The following is a 12,320-nucleotide window of genomic DNA, read 5'->3' on the forward strand; positions in this document are numbered from 1 at the left end:
AAATTTGCTTTCTGGTGTCAGAGAGTAAAAGAGAATAAAAGTAAATGGAGAGGGGAATGAAGGAGTGAGAGTAGGTTGAGCTAGTGAGATGGAGAAAGGCTGTATACCACCTGAATGGCACATTAACAACTCCCAGGTATTTTGTGTTGTTAGACAAATTCATGAAATGGCTTGTGAAAGTGAAATCTGAGTGTGTATAAGAGAGCAGAATAAAAGAGATGAATTTCACACTCTGATTGGCATGGGCTAGATAAAAACAACAAGTGCTGACACTGCCCTTAAAATGAGAGAGTACCTTAAAGATCTAACCCTCTGGGAATTCAGAGGAAAGGCATGTGGGCTTATATAGTCTGAAACTGGGTATAGAATGAGTGTGGGAATTTTGCCCATTTTGCCTAGATCTCTAAGAGGTAGAAATGCCTCAGCTAGCATCTGAATTTTATAATGGTAATGTCAACCACTTCTTCCCCCAGCTCTATTGAAGTATAAATGACAAGAATTTAAAATGTGACAGTATATTTTAAGAGTGACAAGTATATTTATAGTGTCCATGTGATGATTTGATATATATCTATACATTGTGAAATAACTCCCATAACCAAAGTTAATGAACACATCTATTATCCCACAGTTAACTTTTGGGGTGGTGGTGGTGAAAGTGCTTTAGATAAACTGCCAGCAGATTTCAGGTATACAATACAGTATTATTAACTGTGGTCACTATGCTGTACTGGATTTTCAGAACATAATCCTCTTCTAACGAAAACTTTGTACCCACCCAACATTGTTCCCATTTCCCTTTCTCCTCAGTTCCTGACAGCCACCATTCTATTCAGTTTATTTGAGTTCCCATAGGCATTAAAGGACTCTCCAGTGAAATAACTCCTTTCTAGAAAGAGTGTTTTCCTTTTCCAGGGTCAGGTATTATTTCTTTCATTGATTTTTGGTTATTACAGGACATCTGTGGACAGAGAAGAGTCTTATGAAGAGTCTGCACAGACTTTTCATTTCTGGTAGATGTATCATTCCTGGCCAGACCAACCACACTATCTTTTATCTCTGCACCATCTCTCCTTCCCCACTGCTTCCCACTCAGATTCCTGTTCTCTTTAACTTCAGTTCAGGAAGTAGCTGCTATGAGCAAGGATTTAGAAGACAAATGCCAACTGCCCTTGCCTAGCTATATAATCTTGAAAAAAGTCATTTTCCTAATATTCTTGAGTCTTTATTTCTTCATTTATAAAATGGTTAATGATTCTACCCTTTAAGGGTCATTTTAAGAATTAAATGAGTAAATGTATTTGAAGCACATTGCGTAGGATCTAACTTTTGTTATGTACTCAGTAAAAGTTAGTTATTTCCTTTCTCCTTAATCTGGACTTTTACAAATACCCCTCCCCCAAGCTTCTTGAAGATGCATGATGTCAACCTCTTGTTTTTGCCTTTTTTGTCGAACCTAGCACCACGTGTATGTCAAGCATGTGGCATCACTTTGGTTTTCCCTCTGTGTCCTCCAGTCATATTGAACTTATTCCAGCTTCTTGAATGTCCCCTGTTCTCTCCTTCCTCTGGGTCCTCCAAAACGTAATTCATTCTACTGAAGATGTTTTTTTATCTTCTTCTTCTGATTTTGAATACATTTATCTAATGTTGACTTGAGATGACTGTTCTTCAGAAAAGAATTCCTTGACCCTCCAAACTAAATTAAGGACCTCCTTTTTAGTTTTTTTTTCACCTCCTGTACTTTTTCTTTTCAGCATTTTACCCTCTTGCAATAATTTCATCAATTGAAATTATTCATATAATATCTTTATTTATTATAAGGCTGTAAAGAGAGCCTTTTAGGCAGAGATAGTGTTTATTTTGATCAGTGTTTCTTTAATGCCTAGCATAGTACCTGGGATGACAGGCTATATAAATGATTCTTAGTTGATTGACTTTTAATATTATTCAGATGAAGATTGGTGCCACCTGAATAGGGCGGTATGCATATCATAGTTCCAGGACATTAGATAGATGTCCAGTATAGTAATTGGTACTTAATAAATATTTGATAAATAATGATTTAAATCTGGGTTATGAGAAAAACAGGATTGAATGCACTTAATATGCACACTTGCTTTTCATTTTTTTAAAGCTGTCTTTGTTTTGTTAAGGAATTATTTCCCAAATTGCTAGATAGAATATTAGTCTGAGAGCTATTAATGATTATGAAAAGCACTTTATTATACTCTTTGCCCCTTTAAGAGAGTCACAATGAGTATGGGCATTTTTAAGGGTTTGAGAAGTCTGCTACTAAAGAAAATGGGCTAACATTGCTTCATCCAGTATTTCCAAAATGTTTTTCAACACAGGTACCCTTTTTGCCCTATTAACATTTAGTGTAATATAAACCATGTAGGAAACACTGACTTTGGGAGTAGCACAATATTCTCCTACTTTCATTTTAAATAGCCCAGCTAAGTTATTTAAATGTTCAAAACTTTTAACTAAATAGAAAATAGATGCCTCTCACTAACATACTCAGAAACTCTAGAATGATTAAAGTTTTCATCTTAAAGATCCTTTGAAGTCATAAAGTTGATGTGTGATATTACATATGAAGGAGTACAAAAACATTTCCTGCAGGAGTATACCATGCTGGGAAAAGTCACAAGCTCCTTAAGCAGACAGCTTGGGCATGATTCTGGCTTCACTACTTACTACCTGTGGGATTTTGGTCAAAATTCTCTTGCTTTCTGTACTTGGCAACCACCTCACTTTATATGGTGAGGTTACAAACTAGAGTGGCTATTTGCGAATAGAGAGGAAGAACAAAGATGAAAGATCGTGGGAGGGCCCAAGTGTCTGTCTGGGAAATGATAATCCAGTTTTCAGTTCTCCAGGCCGAGATGCTCTGGGAAAAATAGTTGGATTTGTAGAAGGAAAACATCACTATGTAATTTTGTTAGGACTGTGACATATTTACATACTTAGTGAAATAAAAAATATTTTGTTGCTGACAAAAGCTGTATTTGTATCTTTGGTTTTTTTCTCAAATCATACATTCTAAAACTTGTTTTCTCTTGCTCACTCATGCTATGAAGTAATTGCATATCAAACAAGTATCCAAATAAAAGAAGTCACCTATAATGTCCTAAAAAGAACACTACCCCCCCAAAAAGGAAAAGGTCCCAAATCTCTGCTCTGAATGTGTCATTCTTTTCTCTAAATTTCAGTAACTCTCTTTAGCCTGCAGCAATGTTTCTAAAATCGTGTTCTTTGGAGCACAGGGTGATTTTTAGGTGTTCCTCAAAAATAGTGTTTTGTAGACAAACAGACTCAGAAAATGCAGCTTTGAATAAAGCTTAAAACTACTATACACATTTAAAAATTATTAATCATTTAATTAAAAAATATGCACAAGGAACAAAATTCAGAAGGTATGAAATAGTATATGAAGAAAAGTAGGTTTCCTGTCTCTCTTGTCCTCTAGTTATCCCATTCTCCCTGAAGGCAACCAATGATAGGAGTTTCTTATGTATCCTTTTGGATATGTTTGTATATAAGTATACACATTTATGGTTTTCTCTTCCGTGTTACTGTTTAATGTAATACTGAACATCTTATTCTTACCCTTTCTCTTTTTTCTTCATCTAGTAAGTCATATTGTAGAGAATAGTAATAGCATTTATAGATCACTTACTATGAGCTAACACTCTGAAGGAACTTACCTGTAAATATCCATTGAATAATCATAGCTATGTGAGATATATATTATCTTATCCCCATTTTACAAATAAGGAAACAGGAACAGAGAGGTTATGTGACTCTCATTAAGTTGTAGAACTAAGTTCAAATAGGGACAGTTTGGCTCTAGAGCCTTTGCTTTCAACGCTTATACCTTTCTACCATGATGTCTAAGTAAATTAGTTTGGATTTATTTTTAAATGATATTCCCATTGGTGTTCATTACAGGAGTGCATTATAATTTATTTACTCATTTCTTTATGTGTGGATACTTGTATTATCTATTTTACATTATAAGGAATGCTGCAGGGAGTATTCCTTTTTTTAATTATAAAATTTCTGCACCTTTATTTTTTCTTTAATTCTTTTTTGTTTGTAGCACATTGAAATGTGAACAATAAAGTTCACATTTTTGATTGAAGACATTAGTACAATTTACTTTTTTCCCTCAAATACATTTTCTGAGATGTATGATTACATTTATTTAATTATATAATGTTTTTAGTTGTTATAAAATATTCTCTTTTTTGTATATTTTTTATTGGAGTTCGATTGGCCAACATATAGTATATAACACCCAGTGCTCATCCCGTCAAGTGCCCGCCTCATTGCCCACCACCCAGTCACCCTGTCCCCCCACCTACCTCCTCTTCCACTACCCCTTGTTTATTTCCCAGTTAGGAGTCTCTCCTGTTTTATGACCCTCTCTAATATTTCCCACTCATTTTTTCTCCTTTCCCCTTTATTCCCTTTCACTACTTTTTATCTTCCCCATATGAATGAAACCATATGATGCTTGTCCTTCTCCGACTGACTTATTTCACTCAGCATAATACCCTCCAGTTCCATCCACGTCGAAGCAAATGGTGGGTATTTGTCATTTCTAATTGCTGAGTAATATTCCATTGTATACATAGACCACATCTTCTTTATCTATTCATTTTTCGATGGACACCAAGGCTCCTTACACAGTTTGGCTATTGTGGACATTGCTGCTATGAACATTGGGGTGCAGGTGTCTCGGTCTTTCATTGTCTCTGTATCTTTGGGGTAAATCCCCAGCAGTGCAATTGCTGGGTCATAGGGAAGGTCTATTTTCAACTCTTTGAGGAACCTCCACACAGTTTTCCAGAGTGGCTGCATCAGTTCACATTCCTACCAACAGTGCAAGAGTGTTCCCCTTTCTCCACATCCTCTCCAACATTTGTTGTTTACTGTCTTGTTAATTTTCCCCATTCTCACTGGTGTGAGGTGGTATCTCATTGTGGTTCTGATTTGTATTTCCCTGATGGCAAGTGATGCAGAGCATTTTCTCATGTGCTTGTTGGGCATGTGTATGTCTTCTTTGGTGAGATTTCTCTTCATGCCTTTTGCCCATTTCATGATAGGATTGTTTGTTTCTTTGCTGTTGAGTTTAATAAATTATTTATAGATCTTGGATACTAGCCCTTTATCTGATATGTCATTTGCAAATATCTTCTCCCATTCTGTAGGTTGTCTTTTAGTTTTGTTGACTTTTTCTTTTGTTGTGCAGAAGCTTTTTATCTTAAGTCCAAATAATTCATTTTTGCTTTTGTTTCCCTTGCCTTCGTGGATGTATCTTGCAAGAAGTTGCTGTGGCCAAGTTCAAAAAGAGTGTTGCCTGTGTTCTCCTCTAGAATTTTGATGGATTCCTGTCTCACATTTAGATCCTTCATCCATTTTGAGTTTATCTTTTTGTATGGTGTAAGAGAATGGTCTGGTTTCATTCTTCTGCACGTGGTTGTCCAATTTTCCCAGCCCCATTTATTGAAGAGACTGTCCTTTTTCCAGTGGATAGTCTTCCTGCTTTGTTGAATATTAGTTGACCATAGAGTTGAAGGCCCATTTCTGGGTTCTCCTTTCTGTTCCACTGATCTGTGTGTCTGTTTTTCTGCCAGTGCCACAAGGTCTTGATGCTCACAGCTTTGTAGTACAACTTTAAATCCAGCATTGTGATGCCCCCCCCCCCCGGCTCTGGTTTTCTTTTTCAATATTCCCCTGGATATTTGGGGTCTTCTCTGATTCCACACAAATCTTAAGATGATTTGTTCCAACTCTCTGAAGAAAGTCCATGGTATTTTGATAGGGATTGCATTAAATGTGTGAATTGCCCTGGGTAGCATAGAAATTTTCACACTGTTAATTCTTCCAATCCATGAGCATGGAATATTTTTCCATCTCTTTGTGGCTTCCTCAATTTCTTTCAGAAGTTTTCTGTAGTTTTTAGATCCTTTACCTCTTTGGTTAGGTTTATTCCTAGGTATCTTATGCTTTTGGGTGCAATTGTAAATGGGATTGACTCCTTTACCTCTTTGGTTAGGTTTATTCCTAGGTATCTTATGCTTTTGGGTGCAATTGTAAATGGGATTGACTCCTTAATTTCTTTCTTCAGTCTCATTGTTAGTGTATAGAAATGCAAATGATTTTTGGGCATTGATTTTGTATCCTGCCACACTGCCGAATTGCTGTATGAGTTCTAGCAATCTTGGGGTGGAGTCTTGTGGGTTTTCTATGTACAGTATCATGTCATATGTGAAGCGGGAGAGTTTGACTTCTTCACCAATTTGAATGCCTTCTATTTCTTTTGGTTGTCTGATTGCTGAGGCTAGGACTTCTAGTACTATGTTGAATAGCAGTGGTGAGAGTGGACATCCCTCTTGTGTTCCTGATCTTAGGGGAAAGGCTCCCAGTGCTTCCCCACTGAGAATGATATTTGCTGTGGGCTTTTCGTAAATGGCTTTTAAGATGCTGAGGAATTTTCCCTCTATATCTCCACTCTAAAGAGTTTTGATCAGGAATGGATGCTGTATTTTGTCAAACGCTTTCTTTGCATCTATTGAGAGGATCATATGGTTCTTGTTTTACTCTTGTTGATATGATCTATCATGTTGATTGCTTTACGAGCGTTGAACCATTCTTGCATCCTGGGGATAAATCCTACTTGGTCATGGTGAATGATGTCCTTAATGTACTATTGGATCCTATTGGCTAGTATCTTGTTGAGAATTTTTGCATCTGTGTTCATCAGGGATATTGGTCTATAATTCTCCTTTTTGGTGGGGTCTTTGTCTGGTTTTGGAATTAAGGTGATGCTGGCCTCATAGAACAAGTTTAGGAATATTCCATCCCTTTCTATCTTTCTGAACAGCTTTAGTAGAATAAGTATTGTTTCTTGTTTAAACATTTGATAGAATTCCCCTGGGAAGCGATCTGGCCCTGGACTTTTGTATCTTGGGAGGTTTTTGATGACTGCTTTAAGTTCCTCCCTGATTATTGGCCTGTTCAGGTTTTCTATTTCTTCCTGTTCCAGTTTTGTTAGTTTGTGGTTTTCCAGAAATGCATCCATTTCTTCTAGATTGTCTAATTTATTGGGTATTGCTGCTCATAATACGTTTTTAAAATTGTTTTTATTACCTTGGTATTGGTTGTGATCTGTCCTTTTTCATTCATGATTTTTAATTGAGTCTTTTTTGTTTTTAATAAGGCTGGCTAATGGTTTATCAATCTTATTAATTCTTTCAAAGCACCAACTCCTGGTTTTGTTGCTGTTCTACAGTTCTTCTGGTCTCGATTTCATTGAGTTCTGCTCGAAGCTTTATTAAATTTCTTCTTCTGCTTGCTGTAGGTTTTATTTGCTATTCTTTCTCTAGTTCCTACAGGTGCAAGGTTAGCTTGTGCATTTGAGTTTTTCCCAATTTTTTGAGGGTTGCTTATATTGCTATATATTTCCCTCTCAAGACTGCTTTTACTGTGTCCCAAAGATTTTGAAAGGTTGTTTCTTCATTTTCATTTTCATTAGTTTCCATGAATCTTTTTAATTCTTCTCTAATTTCCTGGTTTGCCCTTTCATCTTTTAGCCTCCGCATGTTTGAGTTTCTTCCAAATGTCTTCTTGTGATTGAGTTCAAGTTTCAAAGCATTGTGTTCTGAAAATATGCAGGGGACAATCCCAATCTTTTGGTATCGGTTGAGACCTGATTTGTGACCCAGTATGTGGTCTATTCTGGAGAAAGTTCCATGTGCACTTGAGAAGAATATGTATTCAGTTGCATTTGGATGCAAAGTTCTGTATATATCTGTGAAATCCATCTGGTCCAGTGTATCCTTTAAAGCTCTTGTTTCTTTTGTGATGTTGTGCTTAGAAGATCTGTCATTTGCAGAAAGTGCTGTGTTGAAATCTCCTACTAATAGTGTATTATGTAAGTATTCTTAACTTTGGTTATTGATTGATATACTTGGCAGCTCCCACATTAGGGGCATAGATATTCATGATTGTTAGGTCTTCTTGTTGGAAAGACCGTTTAAGTATGATATAGTGTCCCTTTTCATCTCTTACTACAGTCTTTATGATAAACTTAATTTATCTGATATGAGGATTGCTACCACTGCTTTCTTTTGACGACCATTTGAATGGTAAATTGTTCTCCAATCTTTTGTTTTCAGGCTGTGGGTGTCCTTAGGTCTCAAATGAGACTCTTGTAGACAGCAAATTGATGGGTCTTGCTTTTTTATCCAGTCTGAAACTCTGCGTTTTTTGATGGGCTCATTTAGCCCATTCATGTGTAGAGTTACTATTGAAAGATATGAATATAGTGTCATCATAATACCTATTCAGTCCTTATTTTTGTGGCTTATTTCTTTGGGCTTCCTCTTTCTTTTACAGGGTCCCCCTTAATATTTCTTGCAGAGCTGGTTTGGTGGTCACATATTCTTTCAGTGTCTACCTATCTTGGAAGTTTTTTATCTCTCCTTCTATTCTGAATGGGAGCCTTGCTGAATAAAGTATTCTTGGCTGCATGTTTTTCTCATTTAGGACCCTGAATATATCTTGCCATCCCTTTTTGGCCTGCCAGGTGTCTGTGGAGAGGTCTGCTGTTAATCTAATATTTCTCCCCATATAAATTAGGGATCTCTTGTCTGTAGCTGGTTTAAGGATTTTCTCTTTATCTTTGGAATTTGCAAGTTTCACTATTGAATGTTGAGGTGTTTAATGGTTTTTATGGATTTTTTTTGGGGGGGGCTTCTCTATCTCCTGGATCTGAATGCCTGTTTCCCTCCCCAAATTTAGGGAAGTTCTCAGCTATGATTTGGTCAAATATGGTTTCTGGCCATCTGTCCCTCTCGGCACTCTCTGGAACCCCAATTATATGTAGATTTTTCCTTCTGAGGCTATCATTTATTTCCTTTAACCTTTCCTAATGGTCTCTTAATTGTTTTTCTCTTTTTTCCTCAGCTTCCTTCCTTGCCATCAACTTATCTTCTATGTCACTCACTCTTTATTCTACTTCATTAACCTCATTGTTAGGACCTCCAGTTTGGATTGCATCTCCTTGAATTGATTTTTAATTTCGGCCTGAATAGATCTAAATTCTGCAGTCATGAAGTCTTTTGAATCTCTTATGCTTTTTTTTCAGAGCCACGAGTAGCTTTATAATTGTGCTTCTGGGGGATCCCTGGGTTGCTCAGCAGTTTAGTGCCTGCCTTCAGCCCAGGGCGTGATCCTGGAGACCTGGGATCGAGTCCCATATTGGGATCCCTGCATGGAGCCTGCTTCTCCCTCTGCCTTTGCCTCTGCCTCACTCTCTCTCTGTCTCTCATGAATAAATAAATAACATCTTTTAAAAAAAATGTGCTTCTGAATTGGCTTTCTGACATCAAATTGTAATCCAAATTCTGTAACTCTGTGGCAGAGAGTACTGTTTCTGATTCTTTCTTTTGTGGTGAGTTCTTCCTTCTAGTCATTTTACTCAATGCAGAGTGGCTGTATAAGCAGGCTGCGTCAAAAGTATCAACCATGACCTAAGTAAATTTAACCCTAGATTATTCTGACGAGGTCAGAGACCAGAAATTGAAAACAAAGATCAGAACAAAATAAAACAAAAGGACCACTAAAGTGAAAAAGAAATTTTGAAACAAAGTCGTAAAAATAAAAGCCCAAGAATCCCCTAGAAGAAGAAGAAAAAAGAAAAGAGACAAAAAGAAGCGAGAAAAAGCAAATGTAAGGAAGAAACAAAAAAAGAAAAATGGGGGGTACTGGGAGATGGTGGTGGTGACAAAGTTGTAGGGGAGGGCAAATGTAGTCCTCCTGAGGGGTCCTAGAGGGTGATCCTCTTGTTTCTGAGTGTATTAAATTCTGTATGTTAGAAGGTGCTCAGTCCCAAATTTATATAAACCAGAAATACTTGGAGAGAGCCCCACCACTGACCACCAAAACATAAATGAAATAGAAGAGGGGGCAGAATGGGAATGAGGAAACTCACAGAATGAACCAGCATGGTATACCACTTGGTTCTGGGTCATGCCTGTCATGTTTCGGAAGGTATTAACTTCCACCATTGTAGAGCAAAATGAGGCAGAGAAAACGAAAAACAGAAAACAAACAAAAAACCATATCTTGTATATCTCCCAAAATTGAGTATTTTGACGGGAATCTAGAAGTGGAAAATATATCTAGGACCTGTAATTGTAGAAATATTAAAGTGAAAAAGGAAGAAACTTAAAAATGAAGAGGTGGTAACATATTGTAGTTAAGGTGGGAAAAGAAAAAAAAAAGATAATTTACAGTCTAATAAAAAAATGAGTTATACTGGGAAAAGGAAGAAAAAAAATAGGAGGGGAACCTCTGGTTCTATATACTGTAAATTCCTCGACTTCCCCTGGAGCTTTCCAGCGCTGCTTGGTCAAGAGCTTGCTCTTCCCCTGTCCTTCCAGCTGGTGTGTGTGCGGGGTGGGGGTGGGCTGCTGTGCTGATTCGCAGGCGTGTGCACCTGGGGGACCTGCCCGCCCCCACCGCCCGGTGCCAGGCTCAGTGGGAACTGTTGACCCCCTGAGGCCCCTGTTCCCTGGTGGCCCCACCTCTCCCAGCACAGGGTGACACCAGGAGGAACACCACCACTGGCGGGGCCAGGTCTCCGGCCCGTGAGTCAGCTCCCCCAGTAACCACCGTAGCTCCCAGTCCGCACTGCCCTGGGTGCTCGCGGCGCGGGGCGCTGACCTGCACAGCTGGGGGCGCCCGGGGGCAGGAGCGTCCTCGCTGTCCTGGGCCCGCCCGCCCATCCCGGGGGGAGCGCAGGGTCCTGGGCTGTGTGCCCCTGAGGTCCGGAGCCTGCGCTGCTGGAATCACGCTCCGGGGACCACGGCTCCGAAGGCAGCAGGGCGCAGCCCCCTCTTCCCGGAGCCCCCCGACCCACCGGCTTCTCCCCGAGGCCCCGCCGGGGCTCTCAGCCCTTTACGGAGCTCGGCCGAGGTGTGGCCGGCTCTGCCCCAGCACCCCTCCTCTCCTAGTGACCCCGGGAGACCGAGGCCCCCCCGCCCCCCGCGGTGCTGCCCGGGTCCCTGCTGAGGGCCTTCCCTGGGGGCGGGGATCCGGTGCGGGTTTTGAAAGTTCCCGCTTCTCGGGGGCGGGGCTCTCCTGTCCCTCCACCCCCCCCCCCCCCCCCCCCCCCGCCTTCCTACCTTGTTAGAAGCCAACACCCTTCTCTCTGGAGCATCTGGCTGTTCTCTGTCTACATCTCAGGTCGTATTCCTAGGTGTACGGGATGGTTTGAATGTTATCTAGGTAAGTCGGTGGGGCGGTGGGGCGGGGACTTGGGGACTCCGCTCCTCTGCCATCTGGCCCCACCTCCTCCACATTGAGTATTACTGAACAAAAGTGATTTTATACATGACCAGGTGTATCTGTAGGATAACCTTCTAGAAGTAGAATTACTGTATTAAAGAATAGGTAGATTTTTAATTATTATAAATGTAGTCAAATTACCTTCCATGAGGATTATATTTGGTTGAATTTGGTGACATTTCCTTTTTTAAGTAAAAAATGATAGACTCTCAACATTTATTTCTCATAAGCATTTATCCTGCCAGCAAGTATCACACCAAGAAGGGGGCTGTTGGAGCAGTCTGCCTTGTTTCAGACAATACAGAGGTACATTTCCTAAAGATAATTCTAAACTATAATAAAGCAGACTAAAAAAGTCCACTTTTTATTTGCATAGTAAGCTGACAATTCTTTCTTTCTTTCTTTCTTTCTTTCTTTCTTTCTTTCTTTCTTTCTTTCTTTCTTTTTGCGAGAGAAAGAGAGAGCAAGCAAGAGAAGAGGGGCAGAGGGAGAGAGAATCCTAAACAGCCTCCACACTCAATGCATAGAACCCAATGTGGGGCTTAATTTCTTGACCTTATGATCATAACCTGAGCCAGTATCAAGAGTCAGATGCTTAACTGACTGAGCCACCTAGGTGCCCCTTAATTAGTAACTCTAAACACAGTTAGTGACAAAATATTCCTTGTTGCCCAAAGAGACTGCTTCTATCATACTGCTTCACTTAGCATAACCACTGCTTCCACCAACTGTGTGTGGTTGTGAATTTTCAAGCTACTATAATTAAATTTCAGTTCATTTTTCCTGTTTTAGTGTTTTAAAAAATTATATTGGACCACATTTCACATGCAATAAAATTTACATTTTTAATGTATACAATTGGGGGAAGCAGAAATAAGGGGATATTGTTTAATGGATTGAGTTTATTCCATCATTTCAGCCAGTCATATCATTTGTATATTGGAAGACCATGG

The 12,320-nt window shown here is 39.3% G+C and overlaps 1 protein-coding gene across 1 annotated transcript in view; it reads left to right on the plus strand.

Annotated features, from left to right (window-relative positions):
- AGBL4 (AGBL carboxypeptidase 4) overlaps window positions 1-12,320 on the plus strand; it is a 1,386,151-nt gene that overhangs the window by 408,331 nt on the left and 965,500 nt on the right. The gene's annotated exons all lie outside the window — the stretch shown is intronic.

The sequence above is a fragment of the Nyctereutes procyonoides genome, unplaced genomic scaffold (genome assembly GCF_905146905.1).
Source record: "Nyctereutes procyonoides isolate TBG_1078 unplaced genomic scaffold, NYPRO_anot_genome, whole genome shotgun sequence".
NCBI lineage: Eukaryota > Metazoa > Chordata > Mammalia > Carnivora > Canidae > Nyctereutes > Nyctereutes procyonoides.